This window comes from Gigantopelta aegis, chromosome 3, assembly GCF_016097555.1.
Source record: "Gigantopelta aegis isolate Gae_Host chromosome 3, Gae_host_genome, whole genome shotgun sequence".
NCBI classification, from domain to species: Eukaryota; Metazoa; Mollusca; class Gastropoda; order Neomphalida; family Peltospiridae; genus Gigantopelta; species Gigantopelta aegis.
Window position 1 is genome coordinate 36,893,045 of NC_054701.1, and position 13,008 is coordinate 36,906,052.

The 13,008-nt window shown below is 35.3% G+C and overlaps 1 long non-coding RNA gene across 2 annotated transcripts; it reads left to right on the plus strand.

Moving 5' to 3' along the window:
* The first annotated feature begins 3,259 nt into the window (after positions 1-3,259).
* Positions 3,260-7,559, plus strand: LOC121389991. 2 transcript variants are annotated; one of them, XR_005960135.1, is made up of 6 exons: positions 3,260-3,377; positions 4,180-4,324; positions 5,298-5,488; positions 5,996-6,138; positions 6,372-6,506; positions 7,115-7,559. It is a non-coding gene; the product is annotated as an uncharacterized LOC121389991 (long non-coding RNA). The 2 variants fall into 2 exon arrangements; XR_005960133.1 differs by having other exon boundaries at positions 3,297-3,377; positions 4,246-4,324.
* The last annotated feature ends 5,449 nt before the right edge of the window (positions 7,560-13,008 follow it).

The following is a 13,008-nucleotide window of genomic DNA, read 5'->3' on the forward strand; positions in this document are numbered from 1 at the left end:
CAGAAATTCCAGAAGAAGACCAAGACCTTGACATGAATATTGATCCACTAACACTCACAGAAGTGAAGAATGCCATTAGAGCTATGGATAATGGAAAAGCACCAGGCGCAGATGGGGTAACTGCAGAAATGCTAAAAGCAGAAAAAAACGAAACACCAAACATCCTGACTGAGATCTTCAAGCAGATTTGGGAGACAGAAGATATACCAGCAAATTGGAAAACCGGCATACTAGTTAAATTGCCAAAGAAAGGAGAGGTATTACATTGCTGTCACTCACCAGCAATGTCTTCAACACAATCTTCCATAGTCACCTAACCACCGCATTAGAAAATGATATGCGTCAAGAACAAGCTGGATTTCGGAAAGGGATGTCTTGTAGAGATCACATCTTCACCTTGATACAGATCTTGGAACAGAGCAAGGAGTGGAACTCACCAGTATATGTCAACTCCATCGACTTTGAAAAAGCCTTTGACAGTATTCACAGGGAATCGCTCTGGCGGATACTCCGACACTAAGCATACCCTCCAAATTGTTAACATCATCAGGCTGTCATATACAGATGTCTGTTCTGAAGTTATAAATGGCAACCTTCTTAGTGACCCTTTCAACATAAACAAGAGTGTATTCTTTTCACCATTCTTGTTCATAATTGGGATAGACTGGATCATGAAGAATGGAACAATCAGGAAGAAGAGGGATCCAGTGGACTTTCGCAAACATGCTCGAAGACCTGAATTTTGCAGACATCTGTTTACTTTCTCACCGTCATATAGACACACAGGCCCAAGACACGAGACCTAGCACCCACTGCAGAGAAGATTGGACTTAACACCAACATCCCTAAGACAAAACTCACGAGAATGAACACCATGTCCAACGAATCCGTCATTCTTCATGATGATAAAGTTGCAGAAGTTGATGACTTCACCTACCTTGGCTCTAAGATGACAGCCGATGGAAACAGTGAAGCAGACATCCACTCAAGAATCTCCAAGGCAAGCCAGACCTTTGCATCGCTCCGAAACATCTGGAAAGCATGCAAGCACTGTCTTAAGCACTGTACTGTATGGAGCAGAATCCTGAAAAATTACCAAGACCATCAGTCAGAAACTGGTGGTCACTTCACCCTAAGCTATACCACCAGTCGTCACAAAAACGAAAGAAAATGGCTGCTCCCAGTTAGCAGGAATAATCACGGTTTTTTTTATTAATTCTAAAATTTCATTTGTTAAAGTGTCAGTATGTGTTGGTGGTCCGGGTATGCATCTTTCCAACACATAAGGCTCTTGTTGGGGTTTAGTCTACCTTTAAGATCACAGGGTATTACGTGTTAACCGTACGGACACCTCTTTAATCGTAATCGACCAGCCGTCTGCTTTATTACTGTAAGTAATTCTGTAAAACCCTTGATTAAGTAGACTTTCCCATCTAAAATCATAAAACTTACCAATTACGTAGTCCCAAAGAAAAGAAAATTATCACTTGGGTATCATGAGTGGTCGTTTTTGCTCGAACGTAGCATACCAATAGGCCTAATAATATGCATTGTTTTCTTTGGTTTTTTAAAAAAGAAAAATACTAGAACTCCATTTCGTTCTATTGATGCAAATTGAAATATATTTAGTTAAATAGTTTATTATACTATCAAGTCATTTATGTTGTTTTACAAGTCAGGTTGATGAAAGGGAAGCGCCTTGTCGTAAATTAGAGCATTTGTTTACACTGTGCATAATAGAGACGTTGGACCTGAGCTGACGTCACTTCGCCCCAAGCTATACTACCGGACGTCACAAAATCGAAACAAAATGGCTGCCCCCAGTTAGCAGGAATAATCATGGGTTTTTTTATTAACTCTAAAATTACGCATTTTTCATTTGTTAAAGTGTCAGTATGTGTTGGTGGTCTGGGTATGCATCTTTCCAACACATAAATCTCTTGTTTGAGTTTACTCTACCTTTAAGGGCCGAACACGTGGTTTGTACGCCCAACGTATATCAGTTAACATAACATTCTTTTTAAAGAATGTCTCCGTGGCCGAGTGGTTACCGTTGTGGTCTGAGAAGTGCGGGCGATTCGGTGCCTACAGTTCGAGTCTCGACGACGGCATGAGAGAATTTGTGAAGCCAACAATCATGTTTATCCCCTGTGCCCGTGCGTTAATATCTAAGCATGTACTATAGGTTGTACTATACCAAATAAAATCCCATAGGCGACAAAGTTAACGCATGTGGTTTAAAAAACTATATGCAATATATATCAACCAAACTATGACCCATAAATATCAGTTTTTACAACAACCCTAGTTTCGCACAAAATTGTAGTATATAGTTTTACAAGTATCCCATATATGTTTCAAACACAGGGCTACTTGACACAGTGGTACTAGATGAAATAAAATTGATTACATTTATTGCCCAGATGAAACTTTTTTTGACAAAAAAATACTGTCACATTTATCACTTGTAGAATTGACCCCTCCGTATGACGAGTTAACCACGCCCTTAATCCCTTATACCCCTGTGGGTGGAGCCAAATTTTCTTATACCCCGTCTGTAATTTCCAACAGTTTCTAGCCACCCCAGTTAATGCTAAAGCAATAATTAGATTATAAATAACATTGATAATCAATCAAGTATACATAATTAATTTTATTTTTACTATAAAATACACTATTTCAATACTTTTAAAAGCTGCAATGTTGAACTCGGCCACCTAATTTCACCCCTTCGTATGACGAGTTAACCACGCCCACCGTGACACGTGATGCAAGGTTAGACAAACTTTCAATAATGGCTGCCAATTCGCATAGGTGGATAGCAAAATCAACCGGTCTGTCGATTACGTTTTTGCCTTAATTTATTTACAAATATCGTTGTTTAATTAAAAAGCCGACAAGAGGAGACATTTAAGTATTTCACTACAGGGTACATTTACGATGACAACGTGATTTAAATCGACGAAACCATTTTTACTTCAGTAAATTTTATCGAAGCACAAGAACCCGGAAGTGAAAGTCGAATGCAACCAAAAGAACATTTAAAAAATCCTATGCGTTTTTCTTGTCAGAACTCATAAATTAAAATGACTTGTTTGTTTCTTTTTTCTTCTTCTTTTTCATCTTAATTTTTGTTGTTGTTGTTGTTCAACTTTTATATTAATGGAATCCCGATATGCCGAGGAACAAGAGAAAAGAATGCGCGGCGACGACCCGGTGTGGCATGACATATGGCCCGCCGTGACATACGCGCGGTGAATACATTTGACCAATTAGAACTCAGCTAAGAAATTACGTCACAGGTTTTCCCAACCTGTCAATTTCGGCGTGACAAATGGCCCGGTCTTGCGGATTTGTTGTGATTTTATCGAAATTAGGTAACAAAGAAATCAAAGTTGTTATATTTCGTTATTACTTCATTATAAATATATCAGAGGAAAAGCAGCTCTATACAGTTTAGAGTTTATATATTGTTGAAATACTTTTTGAAGTGTTGTTTACATTACGTTTCTATTCACTTCAGGAAGTTACTGCTCGAAAGAAACTGTGACTGTGAGCTTTACTGATTGGCTTTGCAATGTTGTCTTAATTATATTTTTCTAAGTTGTTAAACAGCAAAATATTGTTGTTATAACATGAAGCTTAGCTACTCGGGCTCCAATCCAAGCCAAGATGATTTGAGAGGACAAATTCAGGGAGAAACTCAAACTGCTCGAAAGAAACTGAGCTTTATTGATTGGCTTTGCAGTATGGTCTTACTTATATTTCTATAAGTTGTTAATCCACAAAGTCTTGTTATTATAACACAAAGCTTAGCTACTCCATCTCCAATCTAAGATGGTTTCAGAGGACAAATTCAGGAAATAATCATTGTAAATCAAAGGAAATACTGTAGCGAGATATAAAGGGTGTAGTCTTTTTATCCTTTGTCATAAATATGTTTTTATTGGGTGAAGTTAAAAACGAAATTCAGTTAATTTTAGGCAAACTATAGTTAGAGATAATCCATTAATCTCCTAGTGATTTCACTGCAATTAATGACTTGGCCATCCAAACATTTTTTACCTTTATAAAAAAGGCTCTCAACACATCCTGCCATACCCTCTATATATTTTTATGCAAGTATTCTGTCACACACGTGCTATATAAAAAAAAAAATTCTCAATTATGTCACTACAGGTAGAAACACCACCGCCACATTCCAATGCTGACAATCGGTCACTGTATATTTTTTATTACTTGAAGGAAGGAAAACATCACCCAGATGTAACTGTCGGTCACCAAAGTGGAATCAGAAAGGCCGTTAAAAAATATTCCATTAAAGGTATGTTTTTGATTATTCCTCAAATCATATTTATCTATCAGCTACAATTCCTAAATATAATTTGTTAGATCTGCTTGTAGGATATCAGTATCCTGTTATAATATTTTAAAAGCCTGATGATAATAAAATAACTTAAATTACTTGTACGTATATGCAGATCTATATTTCATCCATGCAGGCCATTTGTCATGGTGCTGTGCAGGACCATGACATATGGCCCTCTGCTTTATAATACTATATATCCATGTAATAAGTTTATAACATACTTATAATAACAAGAAGAAACATGTATAATGTAATTTGAACTAGACATGACATGACATGGCTTCTTATTATAGTAATAAAATAACTTAAATTACTTGTATGTATATGCAGATCTATATTTCATCCATGCAGGCCATTTGTCATGGTGCTGTGCAGTACCATGACATATGGCCCTCTGCTTTATAATACTATATATCCATGTAATAAGTTTATAACATACTGTAGGTAGGCACAAACTTTTTATATTATTATTTTTTTTTTTTTTTAATCGAATCAAACTGGAAAAGTGTGATTGTTAAAGGTGTTTTTAAATTAATCATTTTTATTGAATTAAAAAAAAAATATGGATGCAAGTATCAGTGACACTGAATACAAGAGACATTTAATTCTGTGGAATACTTGTTTACTAAATCTACTTGTACTTACATCTTAATGTAATATTTCCACCCCTGCAGGCCATGTATCGTGCTGTTAGTAGGACCATGATTTATACCCTGTTTTATAATACTAATTATGCATATAACATAGTGTTAATAGTAAAACGAAACAGCAAAATTTGACCTATGTGACATGACATAGCTCAGTATATAGTCTGATGTATTTAACCCATTCAAGGCCATTTATCATGGGGTGTTTTCAGAGCCATGATATAATGTCCCCATCTTTTAATAACATTAATTAAATTATAATTAACATTCTTTTTCTCCAGGTGACAATCTTTATTATGAAGCCAAGGGAAAACACCAGCTGGTATGCCATTCCAGAGAAGAGCGTGTGTCTGCCCTTAAGCACTGCCATGATGAACCAGGAACTGGTGGACATTGGGGCAGAAACAAAACGCTGGACAAGATACAGGAATCCTATTACTGGCTGGGGATGGCAAAGGATGTTGAGAAATGGGTAAGTTAACTTTTCCCATTCATACTATATTTTCTATGAACATTAATGTACAGAATCCATGGCTCGCCCCAGAATGAATTTTGAGATATGTGGGGTATTTCCTTGAAAATTATTAAACAGTGGCCAATTTAAAAATAAAATTATTATTTAACATCTAAATGTTGTAGCCACTTCATAATTGTTTTTAGCAATTGGCTAATTTGACTATGTTCCCTAAAAGTGTTATTAGAAAATCATAATGTTGCCAGATGATTGTATAGAAAATGAATTTTGGATCTTACATGTATTATGCACTAAAATCATTTGCTGAATTTAGAGTTGGAGATAATCTTAAGTTTTAATCCATGCACAAAATGTATAGTGTTGTGTTTTGAACCCAATATAATTGTTTGGTACTAATGCAAATGAATACATGCTGTTATCCAGATTCTCGCATTTTCATTAATAATAAATGGGAGCCTGTACATCTATGGTGATTAATCTGTTTCACAATGTTTAACCCTTCAGATCAACGAATGTGACCAGTGTCAGCGCCAGGAAAGGCTAAAGACAATAGCACCAATTCTGCATCCAATCGAGACCGATTCTCCTTGGGATTTAATAGGGATAGACCTGATCGGCCCCTTTCAGAAAACAGAAGGTGGTAACAAGTAGGTGTCTTAAATCATAATTGTTTTACTTTTTGTGATACCACTAACTCTAGTAGTCAAACAAAATAATAGTTGTGGTTCCAATTACCTAGCAGTCAGTAGAAAAATTGTGCAACCCTAACGTTTTTAAAGAAAATCACCCCAATGTATTATGCATGTCCTACAATTAAACTAATTCCCTGCCCTGTCAAAATTCTGGCTGAAACACTGACAAGTACCAACTTTGATTGCAGTGAATACATAGCAGAGCAGAGCGCGAGAAACATGTGCCTGAGGGTCTTGCTGAGGGTCTTGCTGAGTGGAAGAGTGTGCAATATCTCTGCAGCCAGCAGTTGGATGGGAACAGTTGCAGTATATTCACATGCATGGTCAGTTATTTCAACATCACCTGATTTTTTTCCCCCTAGGCAACAAAAATTAATGCATTATTGTTGTGTATTCATTCATATGTATAAGCAATAAGTAATGATAATTTGTAACACATTTTGTGATGTCACATTAATTGCATACATTATTGATGTCATTATAATTGTAACTTCTGAATATATGTTAACATTAAAAATTAAAAATAAACTAAAGAACTAATTGCTCCAACCCAACCATTCTTCAACTATCATAAAATTAAATTAAAATTATACTCCGATGTAAAAAAGTTTGCTTCTTGGTAATAATGTAGTCATTATTAATCATAAAAACCCCACAGCCACAATATGAAGCAAGCAATACATGTCCATTACTGGGCCCAAAACATTTTCTTATCTCCTAAGTTCAAGGGCCATAACTCTGTCAAATGGGAAAATCACCATGAAAGTCAAACTTGATATGTAACAGTACATGATAAAGCTATACACAAAATGCTTGAACCTTAATTGGATATAAGCACTAAATAAGCTGAAATGAAAATGAATGATTATAAAACTCCATCATATGTGGTTATGTGGAATAGAAAAAGTACATCTATCATTTTTATTGACAGAATGCTGAATGCCTTGTAAAAGATGTTTGCCCGACAGTCATGCGCCAGCACCACGTTCCATACTATCGGGAGTATGTGATGAAGACACTGCTAGCTGCCAGGAACACAGACAACTGCGACTCCAAACTGTGTTTGCGTCCACAACTAAAATGCTTGGAATGGAAGGGTTGTGATGGATGTTTGATGTGGGAGCATTCTGTTTGCACGATAATAACAGACAAGCACCCGTACTGTGGACTTTGTTTGCCATTGCACTACAAAAACTAAACATTCTCATTTCTTGAATTTGCACTTTGAATTCTTATTGCTATTTTCCTATAGTCATATTAAGTTTTAATTTGAATGCATACACAATTACTGACACTTTAACAAATGAAAAACACGTAAAAATTTGATTATTCCTGCTAACTGGGGGCAGCCATTTTGACCGGTGGTATAGCTTGGGGCGAAGTGACATCAGCTCCGTCCAACAGCTCTATGCACAGTGTAAACAAACGCTCTACTTTAGGACCTGACTTGTAAAACAACATGAATGACTTGATAGTATAATAAACTATTTAACTAAATATATTTCAATTTGCATCAATAGAACGAAATGGAAAGAAAGAAAGAAATGTTTTATTTAACGACGCACTCAACACATTTTATTTATGGTTATATGGCATCAGACATATGGTTAAGGACCACACAGATTTTGAGAGGAAACCCACTGTCGCCACTTCATGGGCTACTCTTTCCAATTAACAGCAAGGGATCTTTTATTTGCGCTTCCCACAGTAGACAGGATAGCCCAAACAATGGCCTTTGAAAAACCAGTTATGGATCACTGGTTGGTGCAAGTGGTTTACACCTATCCATTGAGCCTTGCGGAGCACTCACACAGGGTTTGGAGTCAGTATCTGGATTAAAAATCCCATGCCTCGACTGTGATCCGAACCCAGTACCTACCAGCCTAACCACGACACCACCGAGGCCGGTAGAAAGAAATGGAGTTACAGTATTTTTCTCTTTAAAAAAAATGCATATTATTAGGCCTATTGGTACGTTCGAGCAAAACGGACCACTCACGACACCCAAGTGATAATTTTCTTTTCTTTGGGACTACGCAATTGGTCAGTTTTGTGATTTCAGATGGGAAAATCTACTTAATCAAGGGGTTTACAGAATTACTTACAGTAATAAAGCAGGACGGCTGATAATGTCCATTATGATTTGAGGGGTGTCCGCACGCTTATCACACAATACCCTGTGATCTTTTTAGTGTGTCTAGACACAGTGTCTGGAGACCGTCTAAATATACACCTGCCAATCAGGAACCTCGGGTAGAGGCCAAGGAAAGAAAAGACCAATTAACCAAGAAAACACTGATTATTATTTCAGTATGTGGGTTAATTTATGTACAAAACATAATACAGTTATTTCAACACTTTGACAATGGTGGTTTATTTTGTATTGAAAAATTATATATACTTGTTGCTGGCTTACTGGGATGGATATTATTACAGAACATTGCAATGCATCCGCAAAAATCAGGTATGTTTTGTTTCTTCAGTCTGAAGACTTAATTCCTGATGTGACAAGTTAGGTATTACTTAACCACCAGCTCACCAGAGGGCATATGGTACAAAATGGCTGCACCCTTTATATATAATAGCTGTAACATTTAACCGTTCTATTAATTAACTATACGATTATACATGTTGATATTAAGAATAATGTATACATGTTGAATATTAATTGCAATCAATGTGCATTATATATGATACTGCCTTTAAGAAAATGCGATAGCTCAAAAGTGAACATTTAGTTGTAGAATATTATATTGTAGGTAGGTAAATCAGTGTTTTTTGCATGGGTTAGTTAATTTGCAGTTGTTTGTCACAGATAAATGTAAAAATAGCAAAATATTACACAACACTGATACTGCACCTATGATATTTTGCTTTTAGAATGTTGATTCTCTCCTTGTTTCTTCTTTGAGGAAAATGCGATAGGGAAAAGTGAACATTTAGTTGTAGAATATTATATTGTAGGTAGGTAAATCAGTGTTTTTTGCATGGGTTAGTTAATTTGCAGTTGTTTGTCACAGATAAATGTAAAAATAGCAAAATATTACACAACACTGATACTGCACCTATGATATTTTGCTTTTAGAATGTTGATTCTCTCCTTGTTTCTTCTTTGAGGAAAATGCGATAGGGAAAAGTGAACTTTTTTTTTTAAATGAATGAGACATAATATATGAATCCTGAAAATAAATTCAGAAACCAAAACATAAAAAGCCTTACTCCTATGCTATTGATCAATTATAAATAACCTTGATGTAGGCTATGTAGCATATTGCATTTAGATAAGAGTGAATTATTGTTATTAAATCAAATTCAAGTACACGTGTCTTTGAAAACTACAAGAGATTCACCTTAGAATAACACTGGCAGATTTAGGATAAAGCCTGGCTTGCTCACCCCTATTTTCTGCAATTTTAATCTTTTTATATGTTTTTTTTCTCCCTCGCCATCAATGTTTTATGTCACCCACCCCTCTGTGGAATCTGTAACCTGTCCCTGAATAATATCAGTGTAAGAGTGTTCTTTTTGATAATATTATAATCATTGTTATGGGTTGTTCAGTACAATTAGTTGCTAATTAATGTATGGTGATCTGAATAATCACCAGAAAAAAAAATGAATCCTTGTATTTTTTCTTTTTTATGAAGGGAAATATTTCATCATAAATCAAGATGTCTTGGATCTAATTGAGCACAAATTGTAGATAAACACATATTACTCTAGCTGAATGATCTAATGCTGATATCATTATGTTAGTGTGCTAAATTACAAGTCCAGAATTTGGTTTGTTAATTATAGCTGTTTGTTTCACAAAAGATTTTCTTTTAGTGTTAAATAATGTTTATCATAAAATAAAGTTAAACTAGACTCAAAAATCTTTTTCCAAAGTTGTAGTCAGATAGCAGAAGATGACATTATGTATGTTATCATTTCCAATTAAATTATGTCATTGGTGTTACTCAAGAATATTCTCACTGTCATTTCTCTAGAAACTTTATTTTTGAAATTTAAATTGTTTATTAAGGCAGGCATAACCAGTACCAGTGTTACATGAAGAAACCTGACACCTTTGTGTGAAACGAACATGTGTTGTACTTTCTTGTAGTGACATAGAGCAAAATGTGTGCCCATGTGACACATTGGTACTGGTTGACAACATGTATGTTTAATGTCATGAGTGGACTCGAAAATAATCAAACTAAAGCTCTGTGGCAGTAATAAAATAGGTTAAATATACATGTACCTATATGTACTGACAGAACATGAATATCTGTTCTATTATGACAAAACGAGAGAAAAAAATATATATTCCACAGGTTTAGTTTTTTTTTTTTTTTACAAGATCCTAGTATGTTCAAAACCATTGTTTAACCATACTAATACATGTAAACAGATATTTCAAAATGTTTAAGTATATACATTTTTTTTATCCATTTTCTTTTTAGATGTCCAGTCAAACAAACTTTTCAGTACATGTATTTTATGCATGATAATTTTTGTACAATTTTTGTATTCATATGCCACTGCATTTTATTTAAATTTAGCTCTGGCACTCGTCAAATACAAATTTTAAAAACAATTGGCAATTTTTATTTGGCATAATAATTTAATGTAATAATTGATATTTTGTTACAAAATAAATGGATTTGTAAAATATTTAGAAGTTTAATATAATTAATTTAAAGACATTTTCTACTCACCCAGAGCTATCGGTGAAATTTATATATATTGTGAATGCAATAAACTATTATTATAATGTTCAACAAGAGTTCTTGTTTTGGCTTGAAAGTTTGGAAAGAAAGAAAGAAAGAAATGTTTTATTTAATGATGCACTCAACATATATTATTTACGGTTATATTGTATCAGACATGGTTAAGGACCACACAGATTTTGAGAGGAAACCCGCTGTCGCCACTACATGGGCTACTCTTCCGATTAGCAGCAAGGGATCTTTTATTTGCGCTTCCCACAGGCAGGATAGCACAAACCATGGCCTTTGTTGAACCAGTTATGGATCACTGGTCGGTGCAAGTGGTTTACACCTACCCATTGAGCCTTGCGGAGCACTCACTCAGGGTTTGGAGTCGGTATCTGGATTAAAAATCCCATACCTTGACTGGGATCCGAACCCAGTACCTACCAGCCTGTAGACCGATGGCCTGCCATGATGCCACCGAGGCTAGTCTGAAAGTTTGGAATGACATCAGCTGTGATTTCTTGCTGGACTTAGTGTGCGAGAGCTATGCTGCTGTAAACTTTTATTGAAATTCAGATCACAGATAATCTCTGCTTACCCAACTATAGGTCTATAGAAGTAGCAAAACGGTGGCTGGAAAAAAGTCACAGAAAAAATCACAGGGAGGGAAAAAGTCACAATTTTTATCTAACAAAATGCGAGTTTGCAGAGTATTGAATGTGGCTATATTAAAAGAAAGTATGCGGAGGGTGGGTGGGGGGGGGGGGGGGACATGTTAAACTTATTGATAGGGTGGGTTTGTAGAGTGCCTGGCTGAATTAGGTTAAGTTAAAGAAAGAGGCTTCGTATCCTGCAGGGCGGTGATTAGGGACACCTCTTGATTAGAGTTAATTATGCCTGGGTCCAGCTTACTGATTAGGGTAGATTAAAAACAATGGCTTCCTATTGTGGCTTCAAGGACCGCAAAACTGGCAGAATTTCTGTGGCATTGGGTGGAACATCTGCTGGAACCACCAACATTGAAAACAAAGAACTTTGACAAAAACTGTTTCATTGCCTAATATATTTTTAATTAAAAGTTGTGACTTTTTTCCTGGGGTTTTTTTTTTCTGACTTTTTTACCAGTTATTTTTGTTCCTAGATTCTATAAAAACACAAGCCTAGGTATATTTACCTAACCATCTTTACTTCAAAATGGACTTGTATTTCTTTATGAGATACTTACTAATATAACAGTTATTAGCAGCAGATAAAAACATTTTTTTATCAATGTTGTTACATCTGTCCTGGCTCTTAGCTTTAGTTTTGTGACGGTCATAACACATTCCTATTTCTTAATTACACATTGTAACTTTTAAGGAAGAAGTTGTATTCAGGTTCCTAATAAGATGAGAGAATTCAATTACAATGAGAGAAGGAAGGAATGTTGTATTGCACTACGCATTCATATTTTTAACTACGGTTATAATGCGTCAGGTACATGTATATGGTTGAGGACCACACAGATAATAAGAGAAGAAACCTACACAATAGTCTTTCTTATTGGCAGTAAGGGATCTATTATATGCAGTATCCCAGACAGGATAGTACATACCACAGCCTGAAAAAAGAAATAGCACAATGACCCACTGAAATGGATCAATCCAAGATTGACCATGCATCAGGCTTTACCAGTGGGCAACCTCAATACAGTGATATATGAAACTGGGAATATGTATATAATTGACTAAATTTCAGGTATTATGTTTTATTGAAAATTTCAGGCACATGTATTATGCTTAACTGAAAATATCAGGGATTACACACAATTTTCATGTGAAGTGAACATTACATATATTATATTATCTGAAAATTCCAGGGATTATTCTTTAAAAAAAAAAAAAAAAAAAAATAAAAAAAATTGGGGGTGGGGGCGACTTTAATTTTATCCAGACATGAAATTTTTATATGAAATGTTTACTGAAAATTGCCATCTTAAATGGTGATGTGCCTGAACCTTTTTGAAAATGGGTATCAGTCAGTCAGTGAACCAACAGTGACAAGGTATAAGAAATAAGCACTAGTCACACCTTCACAGATGCTAGTAGTGTAGTACCCATTCAATCCAGGATCACCACTGTGTATCAAT